The sequence below is a fragment of the Nelumbo lutea genome, chromosome 1 (genome assembly GCF_056320005.1).
Source record: "Nelumbo lutea isolate HS-2025 chromosome 1, American lotus-T2T, whole genome shotgun sequence".
Lineage (NCBI taxonomy): Eukaryota > Viridiplantae > Streptophyta > Magnoliopsida > Proteales > Nelumbonaceae > Nelumbo > Nelumbo lutea.
This window is the reverse complement of record NC_142684.1, coordinates 80309996-80328185: the sequence shown is the minus strand read 5'-3', so window position 1 is coordinate 80328185 and position 18190 is coordinate 80309996. Positions and strand designations below refer to the sequence as shown.

The 18190-nt window shown below is 41.8% G+C and overlaps 1 pseudogene across 1 annotated transcript; it reads right to left on the bottom strand.

The window, feature by feature from the left end:
• Positions 1-16072: 16072 nt before the first annotated feature.
• On the bottom strand, positions 16073-16703 carry LOC148875645 (calcium-binding protein KRP1 pseudogene; annotated as a pseudogene). The gene has a single exon (XR_016105090.1). The product of XR_016105090.1 is annotated as a calcium-binding protein KRP1 pseudogene (transcript).
• Between the last annotated feature and the right edge of the window lie 1487 nt (positions 16704-18190).

The following is an 18190-nucleotide window of genomic DNA, read 5'->3' as shown; positions in this document are numbered from 1 at the left end:
TGTGAATCCTTTTAGGTTCACTTGGAATTACACCACTTCCTTTGGTTAGCCAGGTAAGAGGTGGGGATGTGGGAGGCTCCCCTTGCTCTCGCAATGACCTAATTAAGTAACCACAAAACCCGCTTAGACTTAGTCGTTTAACCTCATTCCTTAGACACCAACTGCCGGTTATGGAAAATAATTTCAAGCTCTCCTAAAATTCAACACACCTTTGAATCAAATGTGAGGCTTCCTTAAAGGATTTTTCCATCCAAATTTTAAATTAGGGTTAGGGTGAACCGCACATGAAGGGTGGTGATTTTTGGTCCAAGGAAGGGTGATGAAATCCCCACTTTATCTTATTTAGGTTGGATACCCTTAAATGAATTAATGGAAAGACAAAATAAATACAACAAAATGCAACTAACTACAATGCATGGACAATTATTTCTAAAATGCAATTCAACAATATCATAAAAGAATAAAATAAATTAAGCAGGAGAAGCAATTAAAATAATAAAAAGAAAGAAAACCTAACACATTCACAACTAACAAGATAATTTCAGCAACTAAATAAACATATATGATGCATGTTCTACAATATCAAACCCTAAATAATGGAATCAAAATGCAACAGAAATATTCAATTTTTTTTCAATATTTTTAATTCAAAATTTAAATTTTTGGGAGTTTAAATTCAAATTCAGATTTTGAAATTTAAATTCCTAAAATTCAAATTTGAATATATATATATATATATATATATATATATATATATTTTAAATTTTTTATTTTTTAAATTTTTTTCATTCGAAAATTTAAAATTTAAATTTTGAAAATTGAAATTCAAATTCAAGTTCAAATTTAGGTTTGAATTAAAATTAAAATTTAAAATTTAAACTCAAATTTGAAAATTTCAGCAATTTCCTATTTAGCAATTAATTATTCACTTAAATAACTAAAAATAAATAATTAAATAAGGTAACAAATAATAATTACAAACAGAAACGAATACAACAATTAATTGTGCTAAATAGAATTAACAACTACCAAAAATAAATTCTAAAAATTGATTGATAATCTTAAAATAAAATGATAAAAAAGAAAATTATGCAAGAAATAGATAAAATAAACAAAAGAAAATCGAAAATAAAATAAACAAAAGAAAAAATGCTGAATTCTTTTATTTATATTTTTTTCGTTTTTTTAATAAAAAACACAAATCTAAAAATTAATACATAAAGAAAAGTACACTGCAAAAAATAAATAAAATAAAATAAACTATTTCTTTTGTTTTTATTGTTTTTTGTCTGAAATAAAAGAGAAAAAATGAATCTAAAAAAATTAAACCGAAAATAAAATAAAACAAAAGAAAATTATGCTGCAAGAAATAAAATGAAATAAAATAAAATAAACAATTTTTTTTGTTTTCTTTTTTTTTTAATCTGAAATAAAATAAAAACAAAAACCTAATAAAGCAAAAAAAAAATCGAACAAGAAATTAAAATAAAGAAAGAAGAATAGATTTAGAAACAAAATGAAAGCAAAACAATACTAGAAAAAAAATCAGATCTAAAAAATCTAATTAAAAATTCAAAAATCACTATTCAACTAAAAAAAAAGAGTTCAAAAATAAAAAATAAGAAAATTAAAAGTAAAATGGAACGACTACACCTGAAACACAATCCAATTTCTCTTATCTTCTCTTCTCTTCCGTCCTGTAGTCCCACAACGCTTCGGTACCCCACCTTTCGCTATTATGTCCTATATAATCAAAGAGAAACAAGAATTAAAATGAGATAACGAATCAAGTAATAAAATAAAAAAGAAAAAACTATGAAACAAATCCAAAAAAAGTAAATAAAAAATTTTCTCCATGCTTCCCAGCCAACGACACCAAAAACTTGATGTGTCCGGAAGCGCGTCGTTAAACAATTTGGAACACCAGTTTAAACATTTATAATTTTATTATGATTCTCAAACAAGTACTAACGTAGTAAAGTGATTGGAGTGGTTCGTATCCACAGGGATGCAGGGGAAAAATAATTACGTACTTAGATCCGAGAGAGAGAACACAAAGGGGAGTTGTAGAAATATGAAATTAATTAATTAAAAAAATGGAATTCATTAAAACCAAATTCTAACAATACTGAGAATAACAAATGCATAAAAATAAATAAATAATAGAAATAAAGAAATAAAAGGAACGAAATAAAAATGTTTGAGAATCCGATCAGAGGTAGCAGTCTCCGAATCTCTCCTTCGACCCTCAAACTTTTTGAGCTAGGCTTTCCGTCTTTCCCACCAAGCGTTTCCTCAAGGGAGGTTGAGGCGTCACACCGACAAAGTTAGGGGCTCGAGCCGAGGCAATCGGGGTTGTTATTTTTATTGTGCTAAGTATAGGTAGCTGAGGGAGTCACCGTAAACTAAGGAGGTGATGAGGCGTGTAGTGCCTCGTCCACCCTAGCGTGCCAAGGGGATCACCATCCACCAAGGAGGTGATGAGGCATGAAAGGCCTCGTTTGCCCTGGCACGCATGCTTTTGGTGAGGTGCTCATTCGAGGGTCGTCATAGTCTTCTGCATCGGTCTATACCGAGTGCTCATCCCTTGAAGGAAGGTTTCATGCATCGGTAGGCCACGAAGCCAAGGGTTTTTGAGGACTTAGGACACACATTCATTCAACACTTGAGTCGAAGAAGAACTTTTTCTTCATTCATTCATCACTTAGCCATAGGCAGTTACATTTCTTGAAAGTACATTAGGAGGTTCTCCGTGTTCCATGTCCGAGGGATGGGTCTTCCATCAAAGTGTTCCAAGTGAAAGATTTTAGGGCCGAGGACACGTTTGACTCTATAAGGGTCTTCCCAGTTGGGGCCTAGCTTTCCTACTCTGGGTTCAGGGACCATTACCTTTTTGAGAACAAGGTCTCCTTCTCGGAAGTGTCTTTCTTTTATTTTCGAGTTGTAGTAACAGGCCATGCGTTGCTGGTAGGCAGCTACTTTGATCTGTGCCTGCTCCCGAGCTTCTTTCAGTAGATCCAGGTTGGTTCAGAGGGCTTCGCTGCTCTCCGCTTCATTGTAGGCTTCAAATCAGAGCGTTGGATGGCCGATCTCTACTAGGATTGTTGCTTCCGTATTGTAGGTTAGGCCGAAGGGAGTTTTTCCTGTGGCCGTCTGAGGTGTGGTTCGGTGTGCCCAGAGAACACTGTTCAACTCATTGGCCCATAAGCCTTTAGCTTGATCTAACCTCATCTTCAGTCTATCTAGGATGGTTTTGTTGGTGACCTTGGCTAGGCCATTTGTATGGGGGTAGTCCACCGAGGTGTACTGTTGTTTGATGCCAAGGGAGGCACACTACTCGCAAAATTTGGCATCATCAAACTACTTCTATTAGTCGGTGACTAGCGTGTGAGGTAGGCCGAAGCGACATATGATGTTTTTTCAGAAGAAGCTCTGGACCGCCCAATTTGTGATAGTGGCTAAGGGCTCGGCCTCGACCCACTTGGTGAAGTAGTCCATGGCGGCGACAAGGTACTTCCTGCCCCCCGTTGCTTATGGGAAAGGGCCGAGGAGGTCCATTCCCCATTTAGTGAAGGGCTAGGGGCTACTGAGGGCTGAGAGGTTTGTCATGGGTTGATGACATATGTTGGCATGCCTCTGGCACTGATCACATCTTCGCACGAGTTCAGCTGCATCTTTGTGAAGTGTTGGCCAGAAATATCCCTATCTCAATGTCTTCTAGGTGAGGGCCCTACCGCCAAGGTGGTTTCTGCAGATGCTTTCATGGATTTCTCTAAGCATGTACTCCTCTTCCTTGGGGTGAAGGCATCAGAGGTAAGTCAAGGTGAAAGATCTTCTATACAATTTTCCTTCAAGCAAGGTGTAGTGGGCCGTCTGACATCGGAGTCATCTGGCATTGTTCCTATCGTTGGGCAGTTGTTCCGTCAGAAGGAAATTGATGATGGGGTCCATCCATGATGGCTCGACCTCTATTGGTAGTACTTGAGCCTCTTCAATGGATGACTGAGGTAGCTTCTCCATGCAAACTGCGCTACCAAAAACTGTGCTTGAGGTGCTTGCAGCTTTTATAGGGCATCGACCCTTGCATTGTTAGCACGTGAGACTTGCTGTAGGGTAAAGCCCTGTAAATGGTGGGCTAGCTCTTGGACTTTGGTGAGATACTTGGACATGCTTTGCTCTCTAGCTTCGTACTCGTCATTCACCTGGTTTACCACCAACTAAGAGTCGCTGAAAGCTTCAACATGTGAGGAGTTGAGGTCCTTGGCCAGTTGCAGTCCGAAGAGGAGGGCCTCATACTTGCTTCATTGTTGGATGCTGCGATGTCGAACCTCAGCGCATATCCAAGGGTTGAGTTGTCCGAGGTGAGGAGGATAGGGCCAATGCCGCTTCCTTTGGCATTGGACAACCCATCCACAAATAGCTTCTAACTAGGGGGAGCATCTCTAGCGGGGCACCCTTCTCCTGGTTCATCTTCTAGGGCTCGAGGGAGATCTCGGTTGAAGATGCACTCCATCACAAAATCTATGAGGGCTTGTACTTTAATGGCGGGGCTCAGCTGGTACTGTATGTCGAATTCAGAAAACTTGATGGCCCATTTGATCAAATGCGTCGAGGTCTTGGGCTTGGTGAGGACCATTTTGAGGGGCTGATTTGTCAACATTGTGATGGTAGCTCCACTTCGGGGGATCTGGTTTCGGCGTTGCACAGTACCTTGCTGATGTAGGATTTCGACTTTTGTGCTCTATCTTCTTTGATCAGGACTGCTGACTACTTCGTCCCCGGCTGACAGGTACAAGTATAGAGTTTCTCCTAGGACCAGGTGGGCCAGGAGGGGAGGTGAGGTGAGGTACTCCTTGAGTTCGTTGAAAGATCGCTAACATTCCTCCCTCCACTAGAAGTCTTTTAATTTCTTGATGGCTTGGAAGAAGGGAAGAGGTCAGCTAACTTCGACATGAATATATTGAGTGCCACCACTTGGCTAGTAAGCTTCTAAGTTTCCTTCACTGACCGAGGATGTGCCATGTCCAGTATGGCTTGTAATGCCGCTTCCTTTCGCATTGGACAACCCATCCACAAATAGCTTCTAACTAGGGGGAGCATCTCTAGCGGGGCACCCTTCTCCTAGTTCATCTTCTAGGGCTCGAGGGAGATCTCGGTTGAAGATGCACTCCATCACAAAATCTATGAGGGCTTGTACTTTAATGGCGGGGCTCAGCTGGTACTGTATGTCAAATTCAGAAAACTTGATGGCCCATTTGATCAAATGCGTCGAGGTCTTGGGCTTGGTGAGGACCATTTTGAGGGGCTGATTTGTCAACATTGTGATGGTAGCTCCACTTCGGGGGATCTAGTTTCGACGTTGCACAGTACCTTGCTGATGTAGTATTTCGACTTTTGTGCTCTATCTTCTTTGATCAGGACTGCTGACTGCTTCGTCCCCGGCTGACAGGTACAAGTATAGAGTTTCTCCTAGGACCAGGTGGGCCAGGAGGGGAGGTGAGGTGAGGTACTCCTTGAGTTCGTTGAAAGATCGCTAACATTCCTCCCTCCACTAGAAGTCTTTTAATTTCTTGATGGCTTGGAAGAAGGGAAGAGGTCAGCTAACTTCGACATGAATATATTGAGTGCCACCACTTGGCCAGTAAGCTTCTAAGTTTCCTTCACTGACCGAGGATGTGCCATGTCCAGTATGGCCTGTAATGCCGCTTCCTTTGGCATTGGACAACCCATCCACAAATAGCTTCTAACTAGGGGGAGCATCTCTAGCGGGGCACCCTTCTCCTGGTTCATCTTCTAGGGCTCGAGGGAGATCTTGGTTGAAGATGCACTCCATCACAAAATCTATGAGGGCTTGTACTTTAATGGCGGGGCTCAGCTGGTACTGTATGTCGAATTCAGAAAACTTGATGGCCCATTTGATCAAATGCGTCGAGGTCTTGGGCTTGGTGAGGACCATTTTGAGGGGCTGATTTGTCAACATTGTGATGGTAGCTCCACTTCGGGGGATCTGGTTTCGGCGTTGCACAGTACCTTGCTGATGTAGTATTTCGACTTTTGTGCTCTATCTTCTTTGATCAGGACTGCTGACTGCTTCGTCCCCGGCTGACAGGTACAAGTATAGAGTTTCTCCTAGGACCAGGTGGGCCAGGAGTGGAGGTGAGGTGAGGTACTCCTTGAGTTCGTTGAAAGATCGCTAACATTCCTCCCTCTACTAGAAGTCTTTTAATTTCTTGATGGCTTGGAAGAAGGGAAGAGGTCAGCTAACTTCGACATGAATATATTGAGTGCCACCACTTGGCCAGTAATCTTCTAAGTTTCCTTCACTGACCGAGGATGTGCCATGTCCAGTATGGCCTGTAATGCCGCTTCCTTTGGCATTGGACAACCCATCCACAAATAGCTTCTAACTAGGGGGAGCATCTCTAGTGGGGCACCCTTCTCCTGGTTCATCTTCTAGGGCTCGAGGGAGATCTCGGTTGAAGATGCACTCCATCACAAAATCTGTGAGGGCTTGTACTTTAATGGCGGGGCTCAGCTGGTACTGTATGTCGAATTCGGAAAGCTTGATGGCCCATTTGATCAAATGCGTCGAGGTCTTGGGCTTGGTGAGGACCATTTTGAGGGGCTGATTTGTCAACATTGTGATGGTAGCTCCACTTCGGGGGATCTGGTTTCGACGTTGCACAGTACCTTGCTGATGTAGTATTTCGACTTTTGTACTCTATCTTCTTTGATCAGGACTGCTGACTGCTTCGTCCCTAGCTGACAGGTACAAGTATAGAGTTTCTCCTAGGACCACGTGGGCCAGGAGGGGAGGTGAGGTGAGGTACTCCTTGAGTTCGTTGAAAGATCGCTAACATTCCTCCCTCCACTAGAAGTCTTTTAATTTCTTGATGGCTTGGAAGAAGGGAAGAGGTCAGCTAACTTCGACATGAATATATTGAGTGCCACCACTTGGCCAGTAAGCTTCTAAGTTTCCTTCACTGACCGAGGATGTGCCATGTCCAGTATGAACTGTATCTTCTCAGGGTTGGCTTCAATGCCTCATTGAGTGATGGTGAAGCCTAGAAACTTGCTCGAAGTGATGCTGAAGGCACACTTGTTGGGATTTAACTTCATATTAAACTTTCACAAAGTGTCGAAGGTCTCGATCAGGTCCGAGGTGTGTGCTTCGGCTTTTAGGCACTTCACCACCATATCATCTACATAGGCTTCAATGTTCCTTCCCATATGGTCCTTGAACACTTTATTAACGAGACATTGGTAGGTAGCTCCTGTGTTTTTAAGCCCGAAGGGCATCACCTTGTAGTAGTATGTAATATGCTCGGTGATGAATGAGGTATTCTCTTCGTCTTCGGGGTGCATCTTTATTTGATTGTATCCAGAGAAGGCATCCATGAAGCTGAGCAATTCATATCCTGTAGTGGTGTCGATAAGGTGGTCTATTCTTGGCAAAGGAAAACTGTCCTTGGGGCAGATTCGGTTATGGTCTGTGAAGTCAATACAAATTTGCCATTTTCCATTAGCTTTCTTAACCAAAACCACATTTGATAGCCATTTAGGATAATATACCTCTCAGATGAATCCGACATCAAGTATCTTGTCAACTTCCTCTTCGATGGCCTTCCATCGCTCTGGTGCAAAGTTCCTCTTCTTCTACCGAACTGGCCTAGAGCTCAAGTCCACACTCAGCCTGTAAGTAATGACCGAAGGGTAAATTCTGGGCATGTGAGCGGTGGACCAAGTGAAGACGTTGATGTTAATTTTGAAGAAACTTACCAATTCGGATAGGCTCTCCAGGGGAAGGTTGGACCCGACGTGGACCGTCTTCTTGGGATCGTCCTCATCCACAGGAACCGAGATGATGTCCTTAGCTTGCTGGCTCCTCCTTAAGGTCAAGGCCCTCAAGTGACAATGCTTCTTTGTTCTTGCCCTTTAGCGCCGCCACATAGCACTGACGGGTGATATGCTGACCCCCCCGAACAATCCGATGCCATGCTCGATTGGGAATTTGAGGGCGAGGTGGTAGGAGGACATGGCAGCTCGCAATGCATGAAGGGTTGATTTCCCCATGATTGCGTTGTAAAGGGAGACAATCTTCATGACAAGGAACTCCCTCATCCTCGTCACCTACCGAGGCTCGGTTCCTACTGTGATTGGTAGGGTGACCTTTCCTTCTGGCCTAACAACATTGCTGGAGAAGCCGACCAGTGGGACGCCCACAGGCTAGAGGCGCTTTGGTGCTATCTTCATCTTTTCAAAAGCTTCATAGAAGAGGATGTCTACCGAGGAGCCACTATCGACGAGAATCCTCTTGACTAGGAAGTTTGCTACTACGGTTGAAATCACCAGCGCATTGTCATGGGGGACTGTGATCCCATTGAGGTTCTCATTTGTAAAGGAGAGGTCCTCATGATGCTTTAGCCTCTTGGGGGGTGGCCCTTGAATGTTCACTTGCCTGGCGTAGGCCTTAAGGGCCGAGGCCGAGCCCCCGACATTGACGTCGATGACTTTGACAACCTGCTGATGTTGTTGCTGCTGCTAAAAGGATGAAGTGTTGGTTTCGCCCCTAGCGAATTGCTTCAAATGCCCGTGGTGGATGAGGGACTCTATTTCATTCTTCAACTCATAGCAGTCCTTGGTGTCGTGGCCGATGCCATGGTGAAACTTGCAATACTTTTTGGGGTTCCTCTTCATCTTCTCTGGACACTTTACGAACTTTTCCTTGCCTATCTGCATCAGGATTTGGGTCCAGGAGGAGTTGAGTGGCGTATATTGGCTATAAGCCGTGGTCGAGGCTGATGGCATCCTGTTATCTTTGTCGCTATCACCTCGGTGGTCTTCATTCTTCCTTTTCTTCCCTAAGGGACAGCTGCTGCGTTCAGTCTCCTTCTCCTGGTGGTTCCCGGTCGAAGCCTCTTCGGTCACAATGTACTTTTGAGCCTTTTTGAGGAATTCTAACTTTGTCTTTGGCGGAGTTTTGGCAACCAAGCACTTGAGGGCGGAGCCATCTCGAAGTCCATTGATGGCAGCGTGCATTGAGATCATGGGGTCAAGGTTCCTGACCTCGAGCTCTTATTTTTTGAAGCAGTCGATGTAAGAATCAAGCTTTCCGCCCGACTTCTGCTTGATGGACAAGAGCGAGACGATGCTCTTTTGGCACTGTCTGTTCCTAATGAAGCAGGCAAGGTACATGTTGGCGAACTACTCCAATGAAATGATTGACCTCGGGCGAAGGTTGGAGAACCAGTGGCGTGCTGCCCCCTTGAAGGTGGCCTAGAAAGTTCGGCACATCAAGGTGTCGGAATACCCGTAGACTATCATGAGCATTCTGAAACTTTCTAGGTGGTCATCAGGATCCGAGGAGCCGTTGTACATCTCAAAAGTAGGAGCCTTGAAGTGTGGGGGGAGAGGCTCCAAAATGATTTCCGGGGTGAATGCGTCATACGGTTGGCAGAATTTCCGTGACTAGTAGAGGTGTCAGCTCGACTCTCCTTGACTTGGTGGAGCTCGTCTCTGATGGCCTTGAGCTCGGCTCACAACTCGGTAATTCTTGGATTGGTAGGGTTGTGGCCCCGCTTCTATCTTCACGGACTCGATGGGTATCAACTCGGATTCCTGAGTACTCCGAGGTTGGGTCATGCGTGCTCCCCTACGGGTGCGATGATCATTCAGAATGTCCTGGAGATCCAAGATAGGAGCGGGAGTGGCGTGACGTTGGCTCTCACATCGGGAGAGAACTCCGGGATGGCCGAGGTGTCCGCCATCGTCCCTCAGGATCTCCCTTCGGCAGTGGTGATGCTGCTTCGAAGGCTGGTGACTATCTTTGGATTGTGCAGGCGCTTCTTCTCTTTGCTTGACTCCAATTGCTCGGCCAGTTGATTGTTGCCCTAGCAAGGGCTGGGGGCTCAACGTGCTCGCATTGGCCCTAATCCTCTGACACCATAATGGGGCGATTGCCTCGAGAGGGATCTGCTACTCGGGGACAGACTTCTTCTATGCACTGAGTGAGGCAGTCCAAACGATCAATGACTGCTTGAAACTGCTCATAGGTGACCAGGTTCTGGTTATTCCTGGTTCTTTGTACCATGACTTTTGAACTTAGGAGGGCTTAGAGATTTTTCTTCTTGTGAGTTTTAAGGAATTGTCTCAGCAACGCTTTCCGCAGATGGCGCCAATTGTTGTTGCTCGGATTAGCCAAGGGCAATGAGGTAAATTTGCCCTTAAGTCCCGAAGATAGGCCGAAGGCTTTGAGGATTCGGGGGAGGGTAGGGTGAGGCTGAGGACTGTAGACCGAGGCGAGATACTCCCTTTTTAGTATGATAGAAGTTGAGGATTGCGGGTTGTTGGCTCAGTGACGAGGTCCCTGGAGATCCGAGATACTACAAAACAAGAGATGTCAGAGGCCTTAGGTGAAGACCTAAGGCGAAGACTCCGACACACAGTTTAGTATGAGGTGTAAGGTGCAGACGAGGGTCTCGATGGTAGTCATCGGATGCACCGGATCCCTAGGAGTAAATGCTAATGAAGCGGGGTAGGTGCAAAAATTTAATTAAAGTCATTAGAAGTAAATGCATGAACTGTATTAGGATTCTGGGACCTAGATCTCTTATCAAGAGAGGATTACCTCATATTTATATTTGAATGAGCTGGAGAATGAGAGCCGTGAGATAGATCCTTGCGAGTACACCTAACTACTCCGTGGTTGACTCAGTACGAAGGCAAGAGGGATCCTCTGCTATGGCTGGCGCTGTGAAGCATTAGTGAGCAGGACCTCTCAGTCCGTAATGGGCGGGGCCTGGCTAGCCCACATCATTAGGTAATTGAAAATTTGTGAATAATAAATAAGGTCCTTGTGAGGCTGATGCGTGAGGGGTGAGGTTGTGATTGCGAGGGCCAGCCTGGGCTGGGGCTGATGCAACACCTCAGTTACCTAGCTAAGTCCGTCCTTTCTGCGACTTTGTTCAGATTCAGACGAACGTGTCCCCAAAGCTCATGAAAGGGTCATTATTAGTTACAAGTTACAAAGAATCTTACAAACTGTGGGTCCCAGCAGCGCCGGGAATACAAACGCGTATGTACGTCTACCATTCAGATTCAGTTACTTTTTAAGCATTAACTTACTTGTATGTATGATGTATCGAGTACGGACCGGAAGAATGCATGGAAGAGATTAAAAGGTCCAAGAATATAGAAAAATAAAAAAAGGGAGTTGGCCTTGGAGAGATGGGGAGAGGTCAGACGTGGATGGCAGGGGTTGGTTTGTGTGGAGGATGGTGAAGATGGATTCGGATGATGGTTCTATGAATTGGGACAACATGGTAACGGGTTCATTGTTCCGAGGAGGGACGTCCAAGTGCCCAAGGCAAGTTGGGTTTCAAGTGAAATGAGAGTCCTACAGGGTTTGGCGGTTTCTTCGTGGCTCCAATAATTGACTGTTCCGTGATAATGGGGCTTGTAGTAGTGGTCCCGGGTCAACACCCGTCAAGTTGTAGATCCATGGTCTGCAATCCAATACTTGGCGTTGTTGGTCCATTCACATATCCTCTCATGGATCTGCACATCCTGGAGTATATATTCGCTTAAACAATTGCAGGTTTTACTAGGGCCCACAGTCCTAGTTACTTACACGGAATACTTAATTTATGTATTTGCTTCGTAGGATTCTGAATCAGTGGCTGAAAATTACAGATTAAAGATTAAGGATTGATCTTAAAACAAATCATGTATGTATGTATATATGTGGAATTATGCATAAACAGCAATCCCACGTCTGTCTTTACGTTTATATTTGATCTTTCGTGCATTATGCAATAATCAGTTCGGTGGAAGTGGGATGGAAATCACAGCATCACCAACCATCTATTGAAATATAAATCTTTCATCATATTCCTCAACTCAAGTGGGCCGGCCAGATTACGAGGTGGCAGTCTCGCAAGAAGTTGGAGGGAAGGCAATTAATCAACTGGGATTCAGGAGAAAGCGAAATGAAATATAAAGCATTATATTCATGTGGATGGGCTTCAACTTCTTCTCACGCCACTAGTTTGTATACGGACTCTTTCCCGACGTCAGATGTGTGTTTTGACTTGACTTCTTCTGCCTCTCCAATCTCCATTTTGACACTTGACACCCTCCATTCCGCCATACCGCCGCTCACCGGTAAAAGAATCCTGCCAAACCGCCCATTGTTTTATATACCATTGCTTGGTCCAAATTTGGACCAGAATTTCCAACCTGATCAGGGCTGCATACACACGCCCCTCTTGTGTGGCTCGTGTTTCTTCTCTTCCTCTCTTCTTTCCAGATGGTTGGTTCGGGTGTTTAGGGTTCAGTTAACTGAACCAAAATCGAATTGAATTTGATCGTTATAATTTTGACTATTCAGTTTTTTGGTTTTTTTATATATATAATATAATAAATAATATATATATAGTGCATATATATATTTACATATAATTAATATAAAATGATAATATGTATATAATATGTATCGATTGGTTTGATTAACTATTAATTTGTTAGGTTAACCAAAAAGCAAATCAGTCCTTCGATTTGTAAAAAATATTAAATTGTAACCGATTTTTTTTCGGTTTGATTCAATTTTTTAATTTTCCGGTTTTTATGAACACCCCCAATAGTTGCTTGCATTCATGTCATAATCCGGCTCAAGCTGTCTGCCTGGGAAAATTGGATCAGTAATTGATCCACGGCAACGCATTTGTGGATTGGGGTTTTTAATGAATATAAAATAGGCAGGATTAAATCGAAAAGTGTTGGATAATAGGTTGTTGCCGACCTAAAGAGTCCGAGTAATTATCGAATAAGATATGAAGTAGTGTTGTTTTGTTTGAAGCCGTTGGTTGGTACTGTGGGCGTGACGTGGTAAGAAGTTAATGGACAGGCAAGCAGACAACATGTCAACAAATGGAGAAGTAGGCGTGGATTGGATTCTCATCGTGCGGTCAATTCTCATTAGCATACTGGTAAGTCCATGAATGGAGTCAGAATACTCGTATCAATCATGAGAAAAGGGAAATACATGGTCGGACAAGTTCCAAACTTCCAATTGCTTCCGCACAACTATTGGCGTGATTGTAAGTGACAGATTGTGACTGAGGTGAGAGGCATGTAGAGTGTTTGTTTGTGTAGGGCTGGAAGCCGGAACTGGACATCACAATCTGAAACCGGTTGTGAACTTGTGATTGATTCAGAGGATCCTATTTATCTGAAATTTCAAGGGATTTAAAAAAAACAAAAAAGAATGAAAATGTGGGAATTGACATAGGATATGTAATGTAGGTGGCCGGGGGTTTTGGGCAAAGATCGAATCGGCTTCCATCAGCAAAAACCTGTGTCCACACCGTTTTAATAATCTTTTACAAATTTGTATTAGGAATATCTCTCCATGAAATAAGATATACAACAATGAAAATGTTCTTATCCATTTGGATGTGTTTTAATAGTTGGATGTTTGTCACGCTTTTTTTATTGTAATGCTACGTCTGCATAATCTAACGTCATTGTTCCTTATTTTTTGAGATAAATAGACTCCACTCCCCCTCAGAAATGTGACATTATAGTTCCACCGCATCCTATCCATGATTTGGCATCAATCTATGATCAAAATTCATTGCACCTGTACGATAAAGCTATGATCTTTTAGGGTGAACTGAACAGTAAAAACCCTTGTTTATCGTCATTTTTGAAAAAGATCCTTCTTTCTACTTTTGGGATTGTGTGAGCCCAACAGATTTCAAGTCTGCGCGGACGGAGCCCAACAGATTTCAACACCCTTTCTATAAAAAAATACTGACTAGTAAATGGATAGATTCATGGGCTATTGCAGGTTGAAAAGAAAAAAAGGTTCTCCATTTGTTTTCTCAATTCATTGGTTGCATAATGGGCCGTAAGAACTTAGGTGGCAATGGGATTTGATTTCCAAACGACTTCCACATGGGCTGGTCTCGGCTTATCTTTTGCAAAAATTTTGAAAGGGCGCAGCCCCAAAGCCCAGCCTGTGAATATAACCAATCGGAGATCTCATCAATTTATCTGCCATTAGTTGGTTGAAGGTACTCTATTATAGCATTACGCTAAATAGGTGTATATAGGGACTGGATCTGCCACCAGTATTCCTCCCCATGAATGACAAGGGGGATGTTCTCAATTTGCGGCTAAAGTGGTTTGTTAGGAGCAAATTCAAACTCATGGAGATGTCTGTCTGAATTTCTTTTGTTTGGTAAATGGAGTACATAAGGGAGCAATTCACCATGGATTCTGCTTCTCACACCAACTTCACATGACATCTCAGCTGCATATGGAAAATATCTCCCCTACTTGTGTGTTGTTTACATGGGAAGATGTTCCCAATACACGGTAAATATGTGCTGTGAGGTAGATGAGAGGTGTGATTTGTGAGGAATAAATTCCAATTCTCCACCATGACTGAAAATAGCTTAGATGGTCTCTTCTCTTGGCGTCCTAGTATAAGTGCATAAGAGCACAAATGAAAAAAAATGCAAATTCTTGTTTAATTTTGTTTTGAGTTTTATTTTATTATGTTTTATGTCTTAATTTACTTTATTTGTATTTCAGTCAAACAAAATAAGCTAAAATTAAAAGCAGAAATAGATCAGAATTTACACTCAGATCATTTGCATTGTCATGGTTTTTCATCAGTGCAAATTTATTTGTATTGGGTTTTTAAAAACGAACCGTTTCATGGTCCGCTTCTCGGGTTAAATGGTCCAACCATTTGGTTTGGCCCATTCTAACAAAAATAAAAAAAAAGGCAGCTAAAAACTGTTGGACAGTTCGAACAGTTTGAACGCCCGAATCAGTAGTATGTTAATCAAATCAATGGTTTTAGCCAAAATGACGGTTTTGGAGTAAAACGGAACCAGTCAAATGATCGATTCACAAATTTTCCAGTCTGACCATCTGGTCCAAAATCATGTTGCACACACGTGGTTATCTATGTTATAGGAAAGACATGATACTGGAGCGGATTTTACCAATCAAAACCCCTTACCCCCATGTGAATTTTGATAAATATACAATTTGATTGGTTATCACTAAGTAATACTGGTTCAATCTTATATCGTGCCGTTTTGTTATCTCTCATTGTCAACGTTTTTTGCATCTCCCCATTCCCAAGGATTGAGCTGTTGGGGGGGCTAAAAAAAACAAAAACGAAACTTGACTTGGCCCCATACTTTCCTCTTAAATCTCTCTAACCTCTTTTTTTTTTTACTGCAATGTCTGGACCATTTTTTATTCTCTTTGATAAATTAGATGGATTTGTCTAGGTTATAGGAGCCGATTAAAGATAAGCACAAAATAGGAATTGGCTTAGATCCAAATAATTAATGTCAAAATCCAAATTTGTCAACTTAATACTAACCAAATTTATATTCAACCCCACACATTGCATGCATGGATTTACTTGCCAGTATTATATAGATGGAGAGGCTATTCTTTCTTTTATATAGTTCATAGGAAGCTTTGAATCACCCTCAAATAATGCTACTATTATACTCCAAGTTGGGAGTAAAATATAAGGCTTCATTTGACACCCAAGCCCCTAGTGTTGATTGGCTGATAATGTGTTTCTCCAGTTAGTTCCTAGCAATGTGGCAAATTGAAGTCCACCAGTTTTAAATTTGACAGAGGCATCAAGATTGATTTTGACCTGATCAAGTTGTGGTGCTCTCTATCCAATATATAGCACTCCCCTGTTCACTCTTCTCTATGATGGATGATTAATGGGTTGGGTTAGGTGTTGAGATTGCGTCATTGGCTCATTGCTTCCATATGTTCTAAGTATAATATAGGCTAATCTTTTTAAACTCCCATTTGTGACCATTCGTTCTCTTGATCCTATTAACCCAAGATATTGATGCTTGTTACTGTTTTACTTTTTAGGTCCCTGACTCAGGTCTACTCAAAGTTACTTTTTGGATACATGGCAGCCTACGTCGTTCTCTAATGAGGATCTGAGTTCCTCCCAAATTCACAACTTGCACAAAATAAGAGTTAAGTAATCAACAAGGTAAAGAATATCCCCCTATGAAACAAAATAAAGCAGTTGCAGATTTGATTTGTAGATGGCATTTTCTAGATTTTTCTCAAACATTTCTAGAAACATATACTGGAAAGTAAAGCCGTAAAGGAATAAGAAAAAGAATTTTTACACCACAAAAAATTCTCCTCTCACCTAGTGCCCAGAGGTGGTGGGATTACAACTTTACACATCCCAAATCCAAAAAATCCTAGGGCATGGAATCTGCCAATTCCTCTGTTAGAGCTTCTTCAAAACACCTCATAGACTCATCCATCAATTCAGGACTCAATCTGAACATGAGGACACAGAACTCCATCTGGTTAAGTGCCCCATCACCATCCATGTCTCCCTCTCTCAACATACTCAGTAGCTCTTCATCCTTCATGCCCTGTAAACCCAGAAGAGCAGAATTTCTCTTCAAGCTCTCGAATGTGATCAGACCCTTTTCGTTATCCATGAGCAATCGAAACCCATTACAGAGTTCCGCGATCAGCCCATCACCTCCCAACTTGGCAGCCATTGTTGGCAGGAAATCTTCGAACACCACGGCATTACCGGCCATTGCTATATGAAATTGTGTAATGAGGATGGGTGTTTGTCTATGTATATTGACAGAGATTGTAGAGTAACGAGCCACAGATGCAATACTCCCCAGAGGACTGGATCTATAAATAAGAGAGCGATATGGAGAGGCAAAACTAACAAAGACAAGTTCGAGGAAGGACGATTGCCTCGCATGGCTGCCAACCAAGAGACAGGTAATGAAGGGTTGTGTTGGGATCGATTGGGGGATGTTGCTATACGTCACTTTCCTTGAAGTTGCACCGGTTATTCTCTTTGTAGTTTGGACTGTAGACAACACTTCTGTGGTAGCAGAGGGTCAGAGGCTCGTGCTCTTAAAATATAGGGGGAAATCTAGAGTCATGTTTGCCGGGAAGGTGACAATCCGCCAGGCATTCAGGGGATCAGGATACAACAATCTAGTAGGTCCCAGCTTAAGAGATCCACAGCGTCCAAGATCATTGCATTCAGATGATCTCAACCATTATTTTCGTGTTACGTGAGGAAACTGCATATCTGATCCATGGCTATGGCTATGCTTTCATTTTTAATTTTTTTTTATCGTCTAAATTACCTAAATAATGGCCCATTAGGTTTAGCCATAAGGCTTCAAAATAAAACAAAAGAGGCCCATTAGGTTGGGTTATAACCCGCTCTTCCCGACATGTTAGATGTGACGCACGTGTATTTTTTAATATGCTTTGTCTCTGGAAAAACCGATGAGGTTAGAATATTTTAGTTTGAATTTTAAACCTCAAAAGTTTCGGCCATTTCGTATAGTTGGATTAAGAGCAGACTCTGGATTTCTTGATCACAAGAATTCTACCCACGCCTACCCATAATATACTACCTCCGTGAATTGGGAACATCTTTCCCTGCATAATACCATACACAGAAGATGAAATGTTCTTCATGTGTGTCTATTCTGCACTCTTAAGAGCACAATCAAAAGTTTTAGAAATTTTGGATATTTTAGATAATTCTGTCTTTTAGTTATTAGTGGATACCCGTGAGATAAGTTATTTTGTGGGAGAAATTCAAGTAAACGTTGTCATATCTTGGGTGTGGAGAGGAATTCTTAATAGGGATTTCTTAGTGAAGGAATAAGGATGGGGGAAATGGTAGGGGTGCATGATCCGATCTTATTTGATCAAATTTGGATCACCCCTGTTTGGATTTTCGAATCAGATAAGAGGATTCGACCAGAAATTGGGCCAAATTCAAATCACCCCCTATCCAATCCGATATATATTATATACTTATAAATATATATAATACATATATATATGTTATTTATTTTTATATTATATTTTTATAAATTTGTTATATTATTTATTTTTTAAAAAACATGTATATATATGACGAAAATAATTAAAAAATACTTGTATTTTTGTTTTTACTTTATTTTAATTAGTATGTTTTATTTTCTTTTAATAATTTTTAATTTTTAAAGAAAACAAGTCGGATTGGATTGGATTTAAAGATTTGACTTACCAATAAGATTCGAATTCAAATCGAGTCCTATAAGATCCAATCGGATCAGATTCAACATGCACAATATCG